The 21915-nt window shown below is 50.0% G+C and overlaps 1 long non-coding RNA gene across 1 annotated transcript; it reads right to left on the bottom strand.

Annotated features, from left to right (window-relative positions):
• Window positions 1-5417: 5417 nt before the first annotated feature.
• Window positions 5418-21897, bottom strand: LOC124985920 (uncharacterized). Its single transcript, XR_007108894.1, has 3 exons — window positions 21786-21897; window positions 21200-21346; window positions 5418-5584 (listed from the first exon to the last, which is right to left on the bottom strand). It is a non-coding gene; the product is annotated as an uncharacterized LOC124985920 (long non-coding RNA).
• Between the last annotated feature and the right edge of the window lie 18 nt (window positions 21898-21915).

Here is a 21915-nt window from a genome sequence, read left to right as displayed (position 1 = left end):
CGAAATAATCATGTGATTCTTAACTTTAAGTCTGTTGATATGGTGAATGACATTTGTTGATTTCTGGATGTTGAACCAACCTTGCATCTCTGGGATAAAACCCACTTGCTCATGGTGCACTATCTTTTAAATACATTTTTGTATGTGATGTGTTAAAATTTTGTTGAGAATTTTTGCATCGGTGTTCATTAAGGATATTGGTCTGATATTTTCTTTCCTCCATGTGTCTCTGTCTGGTTTAGGTCTCAGGGTGATATTGGCTTCATAGACTGAGTTTGGGAGGGTTCCCTCCTCTTCTATTTCATGGAACACTTTGAGGAGTATTGGAATGAGCTCTTCTTTAAAGGTTTTGTAGAACTTGACTGAGAACCCATCTGGTCCCAGACTTTTCTTTGTTGGTAGGCTTTTGACGACCTCTTCTATTTCATTGCTTGAAATTGATTTATTTAAGTTGTGTATGTCTTCCTGGTTCAGTTTAGGTAATTCATATGTCTCTAGAAACTTGTTGATGTCTTCGAGGTTTTCTGTTTTGTTGGAATATAGATTTTTAAAATAGCTTCTAATTATGTTTTGTATTTCCCTCGTGTCTGTTGTGATTTTCTGAGTTCATTTGGAATTTTAGTAATTTTAGTTTTCTCTCTCTCCTTTTCTTTGTTAGTGTGGCTAAGGGTTTATCAATTTTGTTTATTTTTTCAAAGAACCAACTATTTATTTTGTCAATTTTTTTGATTGTTTCTTTTGTTTCAATTTCATTGATTTCAGCTCTGATTTTAACTATTTACTGTCTTCCACTACTTTTGGTGTTGTTCTGCTCTTCTTTTTCTAGGGCTTTGAACTGTAGTGTTAAGTTGTTTATTTGTTGATTTTTGCTTCTTTTGTTGAATGTGCCCCACGAAATAAATCTTCCTCTAAGTACTGCTTTCATAGTGTCCCAGAGATTTTGATACGATGTTTTTTGTTCTCATTTACTTCTAAGAATTTTTTATTTCCCTCCTGATGTCTTCTGTTATCCATTCATCATATAATAGTATATTATTTAATCTCCAGGTATTGGACAAGCTTCTGTTTTTTATTCTGTCATTTATTTCTAATTTCAATCCATTATGATCTGATAGAATACAAGGTAGTATCTCTATCTTCTTGTATTTTCTAACATTTGCTTTGTGGCATAAAATATGGTCTATTTTAGAGAAGGATCCATGTGCTGCCGAGAAGAAAGTGTACTTGTTCTTTGTTGGATGGTATATTCTATACATGTACATTAAGTCTAAATTGTTGATTGTGTTATTGAGATCTATGGTTTCTTTTTCAATTTTTGTTTGGAAGATCTATCCAGTGGTGACAGAGGTGTGTTAAAATCGCCTAGTATTATTGTGTTGTGGTCTATTTGATTTCTGGAATTGAGAATGATTTGTTTGATGTACATGGATGAGCCACTGTTTGGGGCATAGATATTTATGATTGTTATGTCTTGCTGACTTATGCTTCCCTTAAGCAGTATGTAATGTCCTTCTTTATCCATTCTGACTAGTTTTGGCTTGAAGTCCACACTATCTGAAATGAGGATAGATACTCCAGTTTTTTTGCTGTGTCCATGGGCATGGTATGTTTTCCCCATCCTTTTAACTTTAGTCTATGGGTGTCTCTTTCTATGAGATGAGTCTCTTGCAGGCAGCATATTGTTGAATTTTTCTTTTCAATCCAATCTGCCAGTGTATGTCTTTTGATTGATGAATCCAGGTCATTAACATTCAGGGTTATTATCATGATATGATATGTATTCCCAGTCATTTGACTCATTTTGTTTTTTGACATGATTTGTTTTCTCCTTTATTTGGCTATTCCTTTAGGCTAGTTCCTCCTGTTGCTTATTTGCATCGTTGTTTTTCATCTCTTCCTCATGGAATATTTTGCTGAGAATGTTCTGTAATGCTGGCTTTCTTTTTGTAAATTCCTTTTGCTTTTGTTTGTCATGGAAGGATTTTATTTTGTCATCAAATCTGAAAGTAAGTTGTGCTGGGTATAAGATTCTTGGTTGGCATCCATTTTCTTTCATGGCTTGGTAAATGTTGTTCCAGACCCTCTAGCTTTTAGGGTCTGGATTGAAAAATCTGCTGATATTTTATTGGTTTCCCCCTGAATGTAATTTGTTTGTTTTCTCTTGTGGCCTTAAAATTGTGTCTTTATTTTGTATGTTAGGTATTTTCATAATAATGTGCCTTTGTGTGGGTCTGTTGTAATTTTGTATATATGGAGTCTTATAAGCCTCTTGTACTGGTTTTCCATTTCATTCTTCAGATTTGGGAAATTTTCTGATATTATTTCAATGATTAGATTGTTCATTCCTTTGGTTTGTTTCTCTAAGCCTTCCTCAATCCCAATAATTCTTAAATTTGGCCTTTTCATGATATCCCATAATTCTTGTAGATTCTGTTCATTATTTTTTACCATCTTCTCTTCTCTGTTTCATCAATTTTGTTTTCAAAATTAAACATTTTGTCTTCAATGTCTGAGGTTCTGTCTTCCAGGTGTTCTATCCTATTGGTTATGCTTTCTATGGAGTTTTTAACTTGGTTTATTGTTTCCTTCATTTCAAGGATTTCTGTTTGTTTTTTTTTCAGTTCTCTAACTCTTTATTGAAATGATCTTTTGCTTCCCGTATTTGCTCTTTTAACTTTTGATTGGTGTGATCATTTAATGCCTGCATTTGCTCTTTCATCTCTTCCTTCAATGCCTGCATTTGCTCTTTCATCTCCTCATTTGCTTCCCTGACTGTTTTAATTATGTACATTTTGAACTCCCTTTCTGACATTTCTTCTGCTGTGCTGTCATTGGGTTTTATTGATGTAGTATCTAGGTTTGTTTTGGACCTTTTCTTCCCTTGTTTTCTCATATTGGTCAGATATCAGTGGGACTCTGAGATATTGCAGTTTTCCTCTTTGACTTATAGTGTCCCTGTAGATTTCCAGTATATCATCTCCCATCCTTCAGTAGCCTGATGTCTTGGAGGAACTTGATAATGTTGTGCTTCCGAAGAAAGCTGCCCCTAGCCCGCTACTGGGTCCAGGGCTGGTGGCTGCTCTGTGCGGAAAAGCTCTTACTGGGTGGGTCTGCTCCGAGGAGGTGGCTGTAGAGTGTGCCTGCCGCCGGATGGGGCAGGGCTGCTTGGGGAAGTCTCTTGCTGCGCTGCCCTGCTCCGAGAAGCTGCTTGTGTACGGCGCCTGCCGCCAGGCCCGAGCTTCACCTGGTGGGAGATTTCACCCTGCGGTTGTATGTTAGTCCGAGTCTCTCAATGCCTCCCCTTCTTGAATCCTGGGTTCTGGAGCGTCGGGAGATGCAGTCACCCTCTTGTTCGCCATCTTTGATCCTCTCTATATTTTGCTTTAATTCTATTTCCTAGGAGAATTGTTTGCTGCCGGCATTGATTAGGGCCTGGAAGGGGGCTAGCAACCTCCCCACCACCCAAACTCTTTCAGACTCCTCCCCCTGCCTGTCCCAGGTCCCCACCTCCCAGACTCTTTCAATGCCCTGCACACTTTACTGGACCTCATGCACTCTGTTCCCATTGCCCAGACCTACTTTTTCTTTCCCTGAGCCCCCATTCATATGAGCCTGGAGCCCTGCCAACAGAATTCACAAATGTCTGGGGGTTCCTCCCCTGGTTCCACCTACCTCCTCCTGGAGACCCTGAAGTTCTGGGGCTTTGACTCAGTGTGGAAGAAATGGGAAAGGAAGGAAGTGGAAGCGTAGAGGTTCTGGGTGATGCCCAGGTTCCCCACCGACCTGGGCTCAGCTAGATATTGTTTCCAGAAAACTCTTCCCCCTTTCCACAGAGATTGCCTCACCTTTTCCTAAGAAGTCTCTCCCTGCAGCCTGGCCCAGGGGATCTCCTGGAAAGTAGGGAGGGTGCTCCCACGGTATCTGATCTGGTGGACCTGGGGGCTGTGTTCCCCACCCACCCTACCTGGCTTGGCACCTCAGAAAAGGTCCAGAGCCTGCCAGCCTCACCTCTCTGCCCCAACTCACCCTGGGTCTTTGACCAGACATTGACTGGAACCCTGACTTTTCTTCCCCATCAGGCCTGGCCTTCAGGCCCAGTGTGGGAGAGGAGGCAGTGAGAGACTGGGGGTGGGTGAGGCTCAGAGGCCTCAAAGCCCAAAAGAGCAGTTCTGGGACAAACCAGAGTGGAGGGTGGCCAGGTATGCACACTGCACCACCAGGCTGCAGGCCCCAGGCTCCTTCATGCCAACATGGACACCAACATGCTTGCTCACTGCTCTTGTGCACCCCCATACACTCACTCCTCATGTACACTCCACATAAACACTCACCCCTCATGCACACTCCACATGGACACTCACTCCTCATGCACATTGTACACATACACAATCACTCCTAATGCAGGATCCATTTTCATCCTCCTCATACACATTCCACAGGCACACTCATGCCTCATGAACACTCCACATGCACATCAGTCCACATGCACACTCCAACATGGACACTCAACTTGTCAGCCCTCTTCACATACACACTCACTCCTCATGCACACTCCACATGGGCACTGACTACACTCACACTCTCCACATGCACACACTCTTCTCATGCACCCACCATACTCCGCATGTGCACACACCATCTGCACTGAGTCACCATAGCAGGTATGCACACAGCACACCCACGCTGCCCCAACATCTATGTGCTGGAGGCCTCCAATCAAATGTGACCCACTGCTGGGACCAGAAGCAAGCCAGGACACCTTCTGCCCTACAGAATGGGACTGGTGTGGACTAGGCAGCACTGGTACTTGATTGTGTACAGGTCCAGGTGTGACAGACACTGGAATCCAGGGAAAATGCAGTTCATTTCAAGTCTACCCACATTCCAAATTAGGTGGCTGAAAGGTAGGTGGCCTGAGACCCTTCAGATGAGTGTGCCAGAATGTGTCCCTTGGTAGGGGGATTCAAGACTGTGGGAGGATTTGGGGAGAAGTTCGTATTTCTGGATGCCAGAGCAGGGGTAATAGTGCAGGCCCAGTGCTGCCGGGCAGGGACCCAGGAAGGTAGGGTTCCTTAGGCCCCTCAGATAGAACCAAAGCCAGACTGTGGCCTCTGCCATCTTCCGGGGTCCTTGAGGAGTGACCCTGCTGAGCTGCAGACACAGTCCAGTGATGAGGCTCCTTGCCCCTGACTCACTCACAAAGACTGCAGTACAGAGGGGCCACCAGCAGGGGAGCCAGATACCCTCAGGGCTGCAGGGGCTGTACAGGGTATTGACTCATGCAGGCTCCTGAATGGCAAGCAGCCCAGCCCCAAGCCAACAAAAACAACAAAATGAACATGTGTTTTGAGGACACCCTCATTTTCTCTATCAATTCTAAATTAATCCAAATGTCAGATATCCTCCTATGTTTGAATCTGAGCCATGAGACACAGCAACATGATAATATATGTGCTAAGTCTGTGAAGGCACAGTCAGATCCCAGTCATGCCGTGATGAGCTGAAAGAAGCTGAGGCCACTTGCTCACAAGTCTCAAATTTAGGATCCTGCGTGAAGTCTTCATAGAAGTCTTCAGTGCCCAGTCTGAAAATAAATTTTCTTCATTTCTTTTTGTTTTTAGAGAGACAGCTTATTTAGGAAGGCAGGTTCCCATTCAAGGGTGCAGGTGACTCAACTTGCTGACTAGGGATCAGTCACCTAAGTAACTTGAATAACCAGAGCTTACAGTGAGAGAGCAAAGGGCCTGAGAGCTGAGAGCCTCCCTTTAGACAAAACAGATGTATCATTTAAGGGTGCAAAACCAAAACGTGAATGTTCCAGTCAAATCTCCCAAACTCATAAACACAAAAGAACAAACAGAGGCAGCTCTGGACATCCTGACTAAAGTTGCTCTGAAGTTTCAGGCAGTCAGCTCAGGTGGGTTCTGGGCAGCTGTGGATCCTGGCAGGGGCTGGTCTGCTGAGGGGGCCAAGGTCCCAGCTCTAAGGGAGCTTGTGGCAGTGAGTGTGCTGATGAGCAGGTTTCTTCCTAGTCTGGCACATGTCTCAGGAAGCCAGAACACCAGGGGTGTAAGAAGCTCCAGGGTCAGGGCCATCACACTGTAGGCACCCCCAGGAGTAGGCTATGTGCTTCTGAAATGGAATCCTGTCATCACCAGATGGGCTCACTTTAGGTCCCCAGGAGGGGAGGGGATTTCAACTCAGTAGGTTCTTGACATGCTACAGAGAGGGATTTCAGGACCTGTCAGCAGAGACAGGCAGAGATGCATTCAGAAAGACAAAGCACAGAGTGGGGTCCGTGCCTGCCCTGAGGTGCTCTTTGGGGATATGAACTCTCCATGAATGGAAACATGTAGATGGTAAAGATGAAGAGCAGGCATGGTGGGTCATCCTGATGGCTCTATTCCAAGGGTCATGTGGTATAGGGTGGGGCGGCATCTGGTTTCCCCTCAGGACCTGGGATCGACACTCTCTAGTGAATTGGCAGTTCCTGGACTGTACCCACATCCAGGGTCTTGGACGGTGTCTCTCCAGACTTCTTATAATCAGTCTGCAAACACTTTCCATAAACTAACCCTGTTGCTCTGCCTCTCTCCTCTCTTCCTGTAGACAGTTATCACAGTCACAAATAAATCCCCAATGGCCCTTTTAGAAAAATAGTTCAAAATGATCCCCCTGGACTGGAAAGAGAGACCTCAAATGGGCTCAAGGAGAGACCCAAAGGCAAGTAACAGGGAGGAGGCAGGGTCCATGTTCCCACTGGGGAGGATTTACTGGGGTCAGACTTTAGGTCCAGAGTCATAAAAGTCATCTTTCCATCTTATCAGGAGCAGTGATGGAATCAACACTGATTCTGAGGGTCAGAAAGTCAGGACACAAGATTGAGCTTTGTAGCTGTCGGGACCATCTTTACCTGTCCCTCTTCCTGGACCAGCAGCCCTGGGCTAGGCCCTGGGAACTGTATCCAGTGACTGCAGCAGAGGGCTCTAGTCCTGCCAGCCTGGCCAAATTCTGTTCTGGGGCCAGGCCAGATGCCTGCAGCTGAAGTCCCCACTGACTGAAATCTGTGGCCAGCTTGCATCAGGAACCAGAGGAAAACAACAAGAAGTGGGAAACCAAATTGATGTGCAGTGCAGCTTGGTCTTCCTGGGAAGACAGTGACTTGGCCCCCAACCTCATAGGAGGGACATTTAAGTGGGAGGCTGCTCTCTGGTGGAGCAGAGCATAGCTGGGGATACAGTCCCCTGAGTTCTATGGCACCCTCCTGGCCTCAGGGCCAGGGTTCCCATCCTTGGCATGTGGGCATTGCCTGTTGGAAGCCCTGGCAGAGACAAGAAGGAGCAGGTCAGTGGGACAATGGTTAGGGCTGGGGAAAGCTATTTGAGGCTTCTTGAATATTCCCAGTTTTAAAGAAGCCTGGACAAAATGTGGTCAAGGACAAAGTCCTTATCAGATGTGACCTGAAAAACCAGCAGTCTGTGGCAAGGTCCCCAAGGAGCACAGGCCTTCCTGTGACCTGTCAAGGTCAAAAGCAGGAGAGCTCTCAACAGAGCAGGTACCTGGCAACCAAGCCCTGCCAGCACAACCTTGGACTCTTCCCTGCAGAGCTTTGGTGTGAGAGTTCTTCAGAGGAACAACACAGTAAGCCCTCTCTGTCTCTCCTAGGAGATGTTGCAGGAGTCTTGTTGGCAGGAGGAGCCTCTGAGCTTATGTTCCAGACTGCAGAATGTAGGCCACCCTGGGGACTGGTTCTGTGAGGGAAGAAACTAGGCCACAGACATGTCACCCTATCACCCTATCTACCAGCACCTGACTGTGCTGAGGGGCCTCCCCACAACTCCACAATTGCCCCTCCAGGGGACCTAACATGAAGAGTCCCATGGAGGGTTCAGGGTGGGATCCTGGAGGAGGCTGTGGGAGGAAACAGCCCTGTCAGGGTTCCAAAGGACAAAAGGAAATCCCTCAAGCTGGCAAAGCTGGGCAGAGTCCTGGGGAGTGAGCCTGTGGCCCTGGTGGGAGCCTCCAGCTGGGGTACCTGATGCCAAGGACCTAGTTGGTGGTGCATGTTAGGATAGAGAGAGACACGTGATGGTGCAGAACCCAGACAGGACTGCATTTCTGATTGACCAGCGTTGTTCCTCAGCTGCAGAGGGAACCCTCTAGGGGGAGACTCTGAGGGAGCCCATATTAGGGGACCCTTGCTGGACACACTGGACCTTCCTCCTTTCTGGGGCCCAAGACCACTGTGGGGAGTATTGTGTGACCAGGCTGACCAGGCCACCCCAGCCTGGAGCTCCCTGTGGTGGGGACTGCAAGATGGGGTGGCAACCACGTGAGTCCCAGGAGCCCAGCTAGGGGTGGACAGCTCTTCAGGCCTCAGGGCTTGGTCCTTCTCAAAGTGGGGCCAACAAGGCTTCAGTCTCAGCACACAAGTGAACTTGAGTGTGTGTGACCTTAAACACACTGTACTTCCTGGCTGGATTCAGTGTGGGTCTGACTTATAGATTTCCTGACACCAGTCCCTTGTGAAGGAAGGTCTACAGTTTAACAAGTGGAGCTGAGTCTGGCAGGGTGCCCCACTTATGATGCCAACCACTCAGGAGGCTGAGGCAGGAGGATCAAGTTTGAAGCCACCCTGAGCATCTTAGAGAGACCCTGTCTCAATAGAAAACACAAAGAGTGCTAGGGAGTAGCTCAGGAGAAGAGCACCCTGGGTCCCAGTCCCAGTGCCCTCCCCACCCTGACAAAGGGGAGGAGATAAACAGGAGAGGGACTCAGGGCTGAAGCTGCCCCTGGGACCTGAGAACACCATGGACTTGGTGCTTTAGGACTTGGGGTTTGGGAACAGTATCACCCTAATCATCACAAGGCTCCCTGCAATTCTTGGTAAATCCCATAAACCCTGAGCAAGGAGGAACAGGGAGTGAGGAGAAGAGAAGAGCACCTGGGCCCCTCTGCACCAGGCTCGCTCAGCTGTGTTACTGTCCTGCAGCCACCGAGGGTTCCTTTCTCTCCACAGGGCCCAGGCATTTCAGCCTCCTCTAAAACCACAGCCCCTCAGGAAGTCTGTGGGGGAGGCAGGGTGAAAATAACCACGTGTCCCACTCTATAGCACTGGGGACTCTGAGTGGGTCTGTGGTTGAGGAGCAGTCTCTGCCTGGTCACAGGTGATCCTGCCTGAGGAGTCCTAGGTACAAGGAAAGATTCAGGTCCTGTGGTGGACTTTCTTCCCACATATCAATGAGGACTTCACAGGAGCCTGTTGAACTCCTGCTGTCAGGGTCCAAAGACCTGGTACAGCATGTCTGAGTGGGGTTTCAGTAGGGCAAGGCACCAAGCAATGTGCACCTGCCAGGTAAAAGACTGGAGAAGGGGAGGGGAGAATGGGAGATCCCAGGTTCACAGGGTTGAGCATGAGGAACAAAGGTTAGAGACAAGACCTGAGGTTCCTGTGGACAAGATGGGGCCAAGGGGCACCTGGCTCCATCAGGGACTGGATGGGAAACTGAGGCTCTGTTACCTAGACTCCACAGTCTCCAGTCTTCTGGTTGTGACCCCAACCCAGAAGCATGGAAGGCACACCTGAACAATTCATTCCTAGCACTCCTCATCTTACAGTGTTCAGTCTTCTCTGTGTCCTGTCCTTAATCTCCCTTCATACATCATTTCTCAGGGTCATCTGGGTCCTGTGGTGAGTGCCCCTTGCACACAGGTGTTCAGTTTTCCTTGAATATTGTTTTGGAGTGTCCCTTACCCTCCAGTTCTCTGTCTACTCTGTGTCCTCTGGGTGAGCAACCCTCACCCAGCAGTGCTGTCTCCTCTGTGGCATATGCGAAGTTCCTGTAGTCAAGCTTATCTCACCCTCCATTGGTTCATGTGTATGATCAAAGGTAGCCTAACGCTGCTCAGTCTTCTCTCTGTCCTGTCTTAATCTACCCTCCCACAACATTGTTCAGGATATTCTGAGTCCTGTGAGTGATCACCCCTCTCCCATCAGTGCTCAGTCTTCTCTCTGTCCTGTCTTAATCTACCCTCCCACACCATTGTTCAGGTTACTCTGAGTCCTCTGGGAGAGCACCCCTCTCCTAACAGTGCTGAGTTCCCTGTGGGTATTTTGGGTGGGCACACTTGTGCCATTAGTGCTGCCTTTTCACTGAGCCTTAGGCAACCCCCTTCTATTAGTGAATTCTGTTGGTGAGTCCCATTCTGGCTAATGTCAGTGCACCATCTTGGGCCTTATCTGCATGTCAAGGCCAACACTACTGTGGAAACTTAGAGAGATGTGGATACTCCCTGTTATCAACAACCTCAGTAGAACTTTGTTGCTGCCATACAGACAGGCTCCTCATCATTACCTGAAAACCCTAGACCATTTTAATGGATGTCAATTCCTACAGCACTCAGGACCTCATTCCACCACACATCATCCACCATCTGTGGTCCTGCCCTATGTCTCCCCTCCCCCACCATTTTGGGGACTTCTGTGTCCTATGGGTGAATGTCCCTCTCCCAACAGTGGTCAGTTTCCTCAGGGAACTGCCCTAAATTTCCCCTCACCTGTCATGGTTGAGGGTTCTGAGTTCTGTGGGTGAGCACCCCTTACCCCTACCCTTTCCAGTTTCCACTGGAAACTCTAGGTGAGAACCCCTCTCCTAACATGGCTCAGCCTTCTTTGTTTAAGCTGCTAAGTTTGTTTAACATTTCCTTACTCAGTCTCATTTGGGTCCTATGGGAGAGCGCCCCTCTCCTAACAGTGGTCAGTCTTCTGTTTCTTTTTTCTGAATACCCCCACCATTTCTTGATTGTTCCACTCTGGGTCCTTTGGGTGAGTACCCCTCACCTAAGAGTGCTCAGTCTTCTCTCTGTCTTGTTCTATCTTCCCCAAGGCAATCCTTGCTCAGACTTCTCTAGGTTCTGTCCTTAATCTCCCTTCACACACCATTGCTCAGTATCATCTGAGTCCTTTGGTGAGATCTCCTCACATACAGGAGCTCAGTTTTCCATGACTGTTATGGAGTTCCCCTTACCCTCCAGTACCCTGTCCCCTCTGTGTCCTCTAGGTGATTGCACCTCATCCAGTCATGTTCAGTATTCTCCTATGCCTCTGGGTGAGTGCCCTCACCCAGCAGTGCTCAGTCTACTCTGAGCCATGTGCTGATTTCCCCTAGCCAATCTTTTTTCACCATCCTCTGGCTCATGTGTGTGAGCATATATAGCCTAACAGTGCTCACAACCTTCTCTGGTTTCTGTCTTAACCTCACATACCTCACCATTACTCAGGGTTTTCTGAATCCTGTGGGTGAGCACCCCGATTCCACCAGTGCAGTCTTCTCTGGTTTCTGACTGAATTGCCCCTCATACACAATTGCTCATTTTCCCTGAATGCTATTACCAAGCACCCCTTACCTTTCTGCTCTCAGTCTGCTCTTCATTCAATGGTGAATGCCCCTTGCCCAACATTACTCAGACTTTTCTGGATTCTCTGGGTTTGTGCCCCTCACCCACCAGTGCTCAGTCTCCTCTGGGTCTGTGGGTGAGTGCCCTTGCTCAGCAGATCCCAGTCTTCTCCTTTTCTTGTGCACAGAAAATCAGGCCAAAGGGAACGTTTGTGGCACATGGCTCCTTTGTGCAAGATGAGTGGATGTTTCTAGTTAAAAATATGCGAGTTTTGAGAGTAGGAAGTGAGTTCCACACATTTCTGTAACTCTTCACAATGGAATGGCTACATAGATACACATCTCTTCTTTATTTGCCTTTGCACAATCACTGCATTAAATGGAGTAAATGCATCAAACTACACACCATTCCACAGGAGGTAGTGGCCACCTATTTCCCTGTTGGAGTTACCTCATGCAACCCAGACTGGGCATTTCCAGGAAGGGACCTGGAGTACAGCAGTGCCATGTATACTTGTGAATGTGACTCAGGTGAGTCCTGAGCAGGTTTAATAGTGAGTCTGGGTGTATGTGAATGTGACACAGGTGAGACCTGAGCAGGTGAGACAGCAAGACATGGCACAGAGATCCTCAAGTCCCAGGTGGGAGAACAGCAGCCCAGGAGTGCCTCACTCAGTTCCTGGCTCTGGAGCTGAGGGTGGGCTGACAGGTCCAAGAGCCCAGCCCTGTCCATGGCCAGACCTGGTTTCTGCACAGTTTTCCAGGCACACATGGCACCCATGGAGGTGTGGCTAAGGTGGCAAGGTTTGGGGCAAGGCTGGCTCCATCCATAGTGCAACTGTGGAGTCTCCTCCAACCACTACCTCTCCTGCTCCTCTCCAGGGTCTAGGGCTACTGTCCTCCCCAGACTCTTCCCACTTTCTGTCCCCTCCCATTGCTCTTCTCCTGTGGTCAACCTGGTGCATCCCTCTTGAGGATCCCAAAGCTGTGGGCACAGCTAGACTTGGGCTTTGCTTGCCTCCTCTGAACCTGAAGTCAGAGCTGTAGGAAATCACACTTGCTGCCATTCAAAACAATCCAAGGAACTTTCAGGAGAAAGAGAATTCACTGAATGCTGAGAGGGAGGGCACAGGCATCCACCCTTGAGAGGCCTCAGGGCCCAACCCTTGGCAACATAAATAAAAGCCAGAGCCGGGAGGTCAGATGGCACCCTCCTGTTGGGGAAAGACCTTTCTTAAAATAAAAATAGCAAGTGCCAGTGTGGAGGAGTTGAAATGGATGTTTCCAAACATACATGTCCAAAGACCCAGTGGAAAAAACTTGAAAAGCTTGTTGGAAACAGGACAAGTACAAGCTCCAGCACCAAGGTCGCCATTCTGGGGTCACTGATGCAGATGGAGCAATGAGAGGAAGCTCTGCCACTGAACCAATCTAGAAATTGTGAAGCACTTGAAAGGGGAGGAGGAGGTGTTCATGCAGTAAGGCAGGAAGGGCCCATGAAACATGCAGGGCAATGTGATGTGGAAATTGTTTTTCAGACAAGGGAGGAAGCACTCCAGTGGTGAAGAGTGAAGATGAGGCAGTGGAGGAGCTGGACACAGTGCAGGGCCACAGTTTAGCTGCAGAGAATGCCTCGGGATCAGGAGCAGGCACTGTGGGATAGACTCAGTGAAGGCCTCCCTGGCTCTGCACATGTGCAGTTCTGTAGTTTGAACATGGGGTCGTGTGCATTAGTGCACAGGTAGGTGGTCATGGAAGGCTGTGGCATTCCTCAGCTGGGTCTCTGGGGAAGGTCTGTTTGTGCGCTGCATGATAGACAGCAGTCCTCCCACACAGGACTCTGCAATGGCCACTTGCTTCTTCCTGCAGAGCCCTGCACTGCTGCTTGCCAGTCCCTGTAGCACTCTCCCAGCAGCCCTGGAGCTTCCTCTGCAAGGCCCCATCCCTCAGCCCTGCCTGGTATGCATGCCTACACCAAGAGAGCATGGCCACAGAGCTGGCACTATCACCCTGGAGGCCTTACTGGGCCCTCTCTGAGCTGTAGGTCTAGCCTCCTCCCCAGGACCAGCCCAAGCAGTGGGACTGAGCCTTCTTTGGGGTGTTCTGGAGGCTTCAGGGGGACCCAGGTGGAGAGGCAAAGGTGAGTAAAGAGCAAGTGGGGGGTTTGGGGCAGGATGGGCAGGGTGCAGGCGTGGGGGAATACATGTCGACTCTGACCTGAGGGCATGAAGGCAGGTGGGAGTCCCAGCTCCATCCTTCTAGGGAGCCAGGAGGGCAGTATTTCCAAAGCTGAGAGCACCTGTTCTGCCCTGAGTGTTGCAGGATGCTCCACACACCTGGGGTCATAGACCATCTGCCTCAAGTCTGTAAGGCAGGAGTGATTGCCTCTGCTTCCATAGCAGAGTGAAGCTTAGGGTTTTGATGTCCCTTGGCCAGTGGTACCCAAGCAACATGGGGACAGGCCAGGAATGAGAACCCAGGCCCATATGCCCTGGGGTCATGCTCTGTCTGCTACAGGCAGCACCCTCCAGGGGAGGATGCAGACAGGAGCCAGTCAAGAATGGACCAGCTCCTATCCTGTGATATGCAAGGCTGTTCTGCCTGAGTGTTCCAGTGAAATGGTCTGCCAAGCAGTTGTCCCACTGGTTCGTGGGCTCATTCAGAGACTTTGATGTTCCTAGCTTTAACTCCAGGAGCACAGATAAGCCTGTGTGTACAGAGGAGATGAGACACAAGGCCAGGGGTCAGTTCCAGACCTTGACCAGGCTGAGCTCAGCCAGATCAAGATGAGGCAAAGTCCAAGAAAAAGACCAGGCCAACACCATTCAGACACACCTAACCAAGCTCAGGTGACAGCTTTGTTAGTGGCAGGCCCAGGCATGTGAGGCAGGGTGATGCTGGTGCTGCTGGGAACTTACCTCCTCCACAGGAGGTCTGGGATTATCCTAGGCCCTGATTCTGGCTCTTGGTCCATCCATCTATGGATGTTTAAAAACCTACAAGCATTTGTTCATTTGAGGTACTGCATGTGGAACCCAGGGACCCTCTGCAATTTTTTTCTTTTTTAATTTGAACACAGAGTCTCACTAAGTGGCCCTGGCTGGCTTCAAACATGGGATCCTGGAGCCTCAGCCTCCCAGTAGCTGGTATTCCAGACATGGCCACTTAACCAGGTTCTGTGGATGTTATAATCCAGTGACCTCACTTGGAAAGACTCATACACACTGCAGAGTGAGGTCCGAGGTCTTTCTGCAGTGACCTTCTGGCAGGTTCTGGATATCCCAAGTCTTTGGAGAATAATGGGGTCCTGGGGCAGTTTTGTCTTTGGCTGGGTATGTGACTTCATATTGTGCTGCTGCCCAGGGCTGAGATGGTATGTCTAGTTAAAAGGTGAAAGGGACAGAATGATGGGAACTGTAACTGGAGAAAAGATCTGACCCTGATGGTTTGAGGAATAACCCTATCTTCAGGCATTTCTGTCCCTTCAGGGAGGAAAGCAATGCAGTAAAATCTCAACAGAAATATATGCTTCCCTTAGATGCAAGGAATTATTGAGTCTTTTTGAAAACCCAGAAGATAGGTGTTCCTGGCCCTCTACAATAATGGCCTGGCTCAGCCCTGAGGAATGGAGAAGAGAAGAGGTCCTCATTCAACCTGGTCAGACATGGAGTGGAGGGTCTGCCATGTGCCTTTCTGCTCAGCATTGGCAGTGGAATGTGGAATTTGCTGCTTCCTCAGGCCTCCATCTCCCTGATCACAGACCACAGAGATGCTGTGTGACTCAGGGTAAAAGTCTTGTGTGGGTTCCATGCAGACCATTGGTTCCTCCTACACTCATCTTCTCCACCTTCCCCAAAACTTCCACTAGAATGGCTGCTGTTTTGTAACACAATAAATAAATAATTTAATTGCAGGTAGAATGCTTTCCAATGGCTCTGGGTGTGAGGTAGCAGCCAGGGTCACCTGGTCACTGTGCTGATGCCTCATTTATCCCACACCTGGGGCACTTGGGAGCCTAACCCCCATCACAGAGGGCCTCCCAGGTTGAACTTCAGGAGTCACATGGTTGAAGGGGTACATGGGGAGGATTGTGATGGGCTGACAGATCTGGCTCCATGAGAATGTTATAGGCCAGACTCTAAGGGAAATGACTGAACAGACTCCATTTTGCTCTGAGTCTCCATGTTATATAGGAAATAAGTTTCTCCCATGGGAACACCCCGCCTCTGTACCCATCATCAGTTACTTAGGGTGACATGTTTAACAAAACAGAATGATAATTCCTATGTAAAGAAAAATTGCTCTCTTTTGATCCCTATTGCTCCTAAACAATGTACCATGTGAACAGTGATTGTGTGGATGTTAGTAACCATTCTTTAGTTTGTACCTAGGTAAGGGTCATTTTGACCCACTTCCCCCTCTGTTGATGATCTCATGATGTTAATGTGTAATTTTGAATCATAGCAACAGGCACTTATGATTAATGTAATTTTTGATATAAGAACCCCTACAGCACTGTGGTTGGGGCTGTTCTCCCAATAGCCATTTTTTGAGGCATTGTGTGAGACAGTTAGCTGGCTGGCTTAATAAAGACCCTAAAATTTGGACTTCTCAGTGGTGATCAGTCTGTTCTTAAGTTGCACCCCATAACAAAGATAAGATGTGGGAACTCTTAGCTTCCCCTTTAGAGAAAGTGGATTTTTGGACCATGCCCAGGTGCATATACCCCAGGGGTGGATGAAGAGAGGGCAGGGCTCAGATAGCAAAAGTCTGGACACTTACAGAATCAAGAGGATGGGTAGTGGGACAGGAGATAGGTCTGAGCACCTTCTCTGAGCTCCACATTCTCACAGATGTCCCAGAGACCTTCATGCTGGACACCCAAAGAGACCTGGAAATTGGGCAGCCCCATGAGGTGAAAGGGGCTCCTGGGCACTTGGCAGGAGGGAGGGAGACTGCAGCTAAGGAACCTGGAATCTGGGCTGGACAGGAGGCAGGTGCTGGGCCACTCTCCACTGCAAGACCACCTGCTGCTGCATCTGGCAGACCCAAGGAGATGTGTATGCATGTGGTGTGTTCTATGTGTTTTGTCCCTCAATTCCAGGTGACTAAGTCTTGCAAAGCCAGGCCCTCAGGATCACCCAGTGCTAGGGCCACCCTGCCCTCTGGAGGCCATGGGCAGTTATGGTGATGACATGATCCCTGTGAACACAGGACACCTTGGGGCAGAAAAGAAAACCCTGAGCCTGATAGATAAGCCAAGGCCTGAGCCTTCTCCAAAGATTCCCAGTGTCCAAACAGTGGTGGGCTGGTGGGGCCAGTGCCAAGAAGGAGCCTGGCTTTCTGTGCCCCATGGAGGACAGACTGGAAGCACCCTGCCATTCCTGTTGCAGCACCTGGAAATCAACCCATGGTTGCGCTCATGCCACCCTAGGAGCCAGCTCATGTGGCACTGGGAAGGCCACAGGGGTGAGGAACAAACTGTGTGCTCTGGCCATGTTTGTACTGAGTGGACTTGAGACTGCAACCTCCGTGCCCATGCACAAGAGAGAAGGCTAGGGTAGGAAACCAGGGTGCTCACTACTGGACAGTGGCTGTGACGAGGCCCTGCTCAGACCTTCTCAGGTTGTTCTCTACACCCTCCCTCTCTCGTTCCAACACTAAAGCCTCCCAGCTGAGATGGAGGGTGGCCCTGGTCCAGGTCCCAGGTGTGCATCCTTAGGGCCTGAAAGCCTAGTGGCTTCCACCACAGCATGCGGGGTGACACCTGCTCAAGGGAAGTTTCCTGACCAGGACAGGGTTGGAGGGTCCCTTCTCTGGGCTGCTGGGCCAGGGTGCTCTCCAATGAAAGAATGCCTTCCTTCTTGATGTTTATTCTTGGTGTCTCCTTGGCACGTGCTAGGATTGCCATGGAATTTGAAGAAGACATGGAGTCATGACTCCCCCATTGACACCCCAATAGTCAACCATCTGCTGTGCATATTTCCCTGCATACTTTCCTGCTGTTTCCAAGGCCTACAGTCTTCCTGTGGCCTTGGAAGTGAGGGTGCCATGGCTGAGGGCAGAGCCCCCATCCAGGTGGCAGAGTGGGCTCTGGCCCAAACAGTAGAGCATCTGCCTAAGGGCAACTGGAGCATGGCAGGACAGCAGGGGAGTCAGAGGCCTGGCTACACAGCAGAGGCCTCTGTCCCACTCCTTAGATTCACTCCCTCCTGAAGAAGTGGTCTCACACTTTGCCCCAGGATGAAGCCAGGGCACCAGACAGATGGCCCTGGGCCTTCTTTGCAGACAGTGTGCTGATCAGACTGTGCCTCAGGGAAACCTAGTGATTATCTCAGCATGAGCGTGTCTCACACAGTACCAGTAGTGAAGCCCAGCAAAGCTTTGTGGAGGACAGAGTGCCTGCAGACCAACTGTTCAAGACTAGTCCCCATATGGTGCTTCTGAGAAGGGGAACAACATAGGAGGTTGGACCCTGTGGGGGTTCAGAGTTTGAGGTGTTATTGAAGAGGACTGTGAGACCTGGGCTCATCCTGCTTCTCTCTTGCATCCCAGACATGAGGTGGGGAGTTTGCCCTGCCACACACTCCTTCATGATGTGCTGCCTCACCCCAGGCCACAAGCAGCCCTGGACTGAGGCCATTAAAACTCATAGCCAAAGCAAATCCTTCCTCCTGCAGGCCTCTGGCATCTTGTTACAGCCTGAGAAGCTGGTTTTCACCCTCCAGAGCACCTCCCTGTGCCCAGTGCATACTGCCCCAGGCACACAGCCAAGAGGAAGGAAAGAACCTGGGGGACCCTTGAAGGTGGGTCATGCCCAATATTTCCATAAACAGGAGAGAGGAGGAGTCTCCATGACACACTCATCATCAGTAGGTCACTCAACAGCACAGAACAGAGTGTGGAAAGACTCTAGATGCAGATGCACAGTATGAAGCCCACTCTAGTTCAAAGCAGTGCTCCCCCCTGATTCTACTCATGGAGAAGACATGGGCTGGAGTTAGATCCTGAGAAGGGTTTACTGGGCAGGGGTGGCATGGGGAATTCAGGAGAGTGTTGCAGGGTGTATCCTGGTGAAGGTCCAGGGTACCCTTAATGGAGTTTCCTATTCCTGTTACTGTTTCTTCTCAGTGATGAGAAGCAGGAACCACAGTAGCAGCAGAGCATTCAGAGAAATGTCCAGAGATGAGTGAAGTAGGACTGCTTCTCAGAGGGACTGGGAGTTTGGACAGAGAGCCGGGAGTTGGGGCTTATTCTAGGGGAAGGCAGTAGCCCCCCTGGGGAGGACCTCCTGTAGCAGAACAGAACAGTGATCTGGTCAGAGTTGCCCTGCTGTGGAGCCAGGAGGGTGGAGACAGGACAGAGGGCAAGTAGCTAGAGCCTTGGCCAGGGCAGCAGGATGGAGTGCTTGACAGGAGAGAGGTCGGGTGGTTTAGGACCATTGGCAGCTTATGGGACTGGGGCACCAGAAGGCTGCTGCTGAGGCCAGGTTCATGGGTAAGTGAGGGGGCTTGGGGAGTGGCAGACTTGGAAAAGGAGAAAGTCATCACCATTTGGTAGAGTTGATGGGGCCACATGCAGGAGGGAGGACTCCAGGAGAGCTTGGGAGGACCTGGAGGACAAAAGGCTGATGGAAGGACCAGATGGGGAAGGGAGAGGGCAGGGCCTAGGGGTAGTAGGGCCCATATAGCAGGGATCCTGGAAAGAGAGAGGGAGGGAGAGGTGGTGAGGAGGGAGGAGCCATGGCAGGGGTGGGAGGAGAGGGAGAGCCTCCATGAGCAGCTGTCTGCATCTGGGAACAGCGCCCATGTTCAGAGCTTATACTGGCCATGCTCCCTGTATGATGACTGGTTTTTCAGGCTGCCTATCTTCCTAGATGTGTGTCACCTCCAGTTCCCAGGTGACATAGCATAGGCTTCAAGCACACAGGAGCAGGTAACTGTCCAGGATGAGATTTTGTGTGGCCCACACTCTGTGCTCCTGGCTTCTGGGTTCTCCTCCTCCAGGAGGTGGGGCTTGGCCATGGAGGGTGGGAAGAGGGCCTGGGTGGGCCTTAGAGCTCTGCCATCCTGGCAAGGGCTGTGCTGTGGGTGTGCAGTATGAGTGGCAGGGCCTGTGGTATTTGGATTTCTTCTCATGCCTCATGCTTCATCCCCAGGGAGAGGGTGCATTCCCGGCCACGTGGACAGCTCCACTGCCCAATGTCTCCTGGGCAGACTTGGGTGTGCTGAGTATCTTATGGCACTACCAGGGTCCAGAGTCCTCTGGGCATGTGCTCAGAAGTGGTGTGGGAGAAATGGCCAGGATCCAGAGGAAAAGGAAGTGTGCCTGAGGCTGCTGACCTCGAGTCCTGCCCTGGAGCTGTGGAGAGACCATATCTCCCTGGCACATGGAGTGACTCAGGGCCAAGGCTGCATGCAAAGATTTCTCCTTGGACCCTCTGATGCTGCTGGGCACACAGGGTGACAAGCTGTGATGTGGCATGCTGCAGGCACCCTTCCCAGGAATGGGCTTTGCTGGGTCTGGAGCTTCAGATGGCCCATCCAGAGCCTGTGCTCATCACAGTGCTGCCAACCAAATGCCAAGGCCACAGAAGAGAAACTAGCCTGCACAGCCTGGTCAGCAGAGAACACAACACAGGAAGACCCTTGCACCCTACCTAGATGTTCAGTCTGCAGCAGATCATCAGAATTTGGGAGATAGTTACACTATGGTGCTAGAACTACAGAACGTGTCTAAGGCGCTTCAGGGGACAATGACACCCCAACTAGGATTTGTGTGTATCAGACTTACTCCCCAAGCCCTAGGAAGTAGGTGCTGTCATGAGACCCCATTTACACATAAGGTCATTGAGGCCCAGAGAAGTTCAATGACCAGCCTGAGTTCACACAGCAAATAAGTGGCATAGCTGGGTAAAGCCTGGCACTCTGGATCTGGATTTCCATCTCCTCATCAAGAGCAAAAACCAGGACCTCATGCATGCAGAAAAAAGTGTGGACCCTCTGCCCTGTGTGGGGCACCAGGAGGCTCTGGGTCAGTTTGGCTGAGGGAACAGGTCTGCAGTGCAGAAGGTGGTGGGGACACAGAGACAAAAGCAGGAGGGGTTCTGCCACACCAGAACTGCTCTGAGCAGACCCAGCAGCAGAATGTGAAGTTGTGATTCTGGCTGGGAGGAACTTTGAGACAAAGTCAATGTAGGGAGAGGAAGGTCCAGGAATATCTGGCTGGTGTGAGCTTCCTGTCCTCATGGACTTGAGTACACAGAGATGGGAAGAACTGTCTTGGGGCAAGGACAGCAGCTAACTGGTCTGTCTCTGACCCTTGGCTCTTGCTTACATTTGCTAAGAAGCTGGGATGACATCAGGGCCCCTGGGCCTCCTGAATCACCTCCCCACATCCAGATCCTTAGGTTCATCCCATCTGCAAAATCCCCTTATGGTGCCAGGTGATGTACTGCAGATTCCCAGGATCAGAACCAGGATGTCTCTGGGGCATTTTTCTGTTTGCACAATTCTGAGCTGCCTGCTGTACTAAGCAGGTGACCTGGGGTGAAGCTTAGTCACAAAACAGACAAGCAGAACTTGCAGGCTGGTCACTGTGACAAGTTCAGCTCTTGTCCTGACTCCCTTAGAGGGGTTTTGCTGCTCCTTCTGTCTGAACCCTGGCCTTTCCCACTGGCTCATAAACATGAGTGTGGCTGGAGCTCCCTGTCTGGAAGACGGTGAAACCAGCCCTCCTCCTGGGATACTGGGAGGACTCAGGGGGATGGGGTCATGCTGGAGTAAGTCTACCCCTTCCATTACCACTGAGCCTGGTTGCTGGCCAAGGTCAAGGCTCCATCACATGGGGCACTCCCAGTCTGCTCCCACTCCAACAGCACGTGGCAGGCTGCATTTTTTCTGAGGTCACCAGTGTTCCTCTTGCAGCTGGCTTCCAGGAGGGTGGTGACTCTACCCACACAGAACAGACAATAGAACAGATGTGAGCACACAAAACCTGAGTGGAGGGCAGGCCTCACCCTGGATGTGACATGGTCTGTCATGTCCCATTAGGCCCTTGGTTTACTTTCCCATGAAAAGGGGTCATTACTCCCTTGGGGAATCCTGGTAGCTGAGAAGAAAGACCAAATTCCCAAACTCTGCACCTGGAATATTTATTTGATTGACAGAACCGGGACCCAGTCAGGCCACACAGGGCTGGTGGAAGCTGAAACCCTTCCAGGGAACCTTGCCTCCAGCACCCATTCGAGGCTGTCCCTCACCCCTGTTTTCTCTCTAGTTGTGAAGGCCATGTGTTCCTGGACTCATCTTCAGTCCCTCACTTCCCAGGGAAAATAGTCCTGCGAGTTGTTAGGAGAGGTGAGGACATGGGTTCCACTAGCCCTCCTACCTCAGCCAGCTGCGTGGTCCAGGGTAAGGTCTGGATCCATGGGGTACTTGCTGAGGTGACAACACACAGGGCCAAGGACTCTTGGCTAGGCATTGTGATGTTGAAAGGGGACCCTGGAGGCAGGGAGGAA

Source organism: Sciurus carolinensis, chromosome 5 (genome assembly GCF_902686445.1).
Source record: "Sciurus carolinensis chromosome 5, mSciCar1.2, whole genome shotgun sequence".
Lineage (NCBI taxonomy): Eukaryota > Metazoa > Chordata > Mammalia > Rodentia > Sciuridae > Sciurus > Sciurus carolinensis.
Note: the sequence above shows the minus strand (reverse complement) of the source record. Positions and strands in the feature narration are given on the sequence as shown.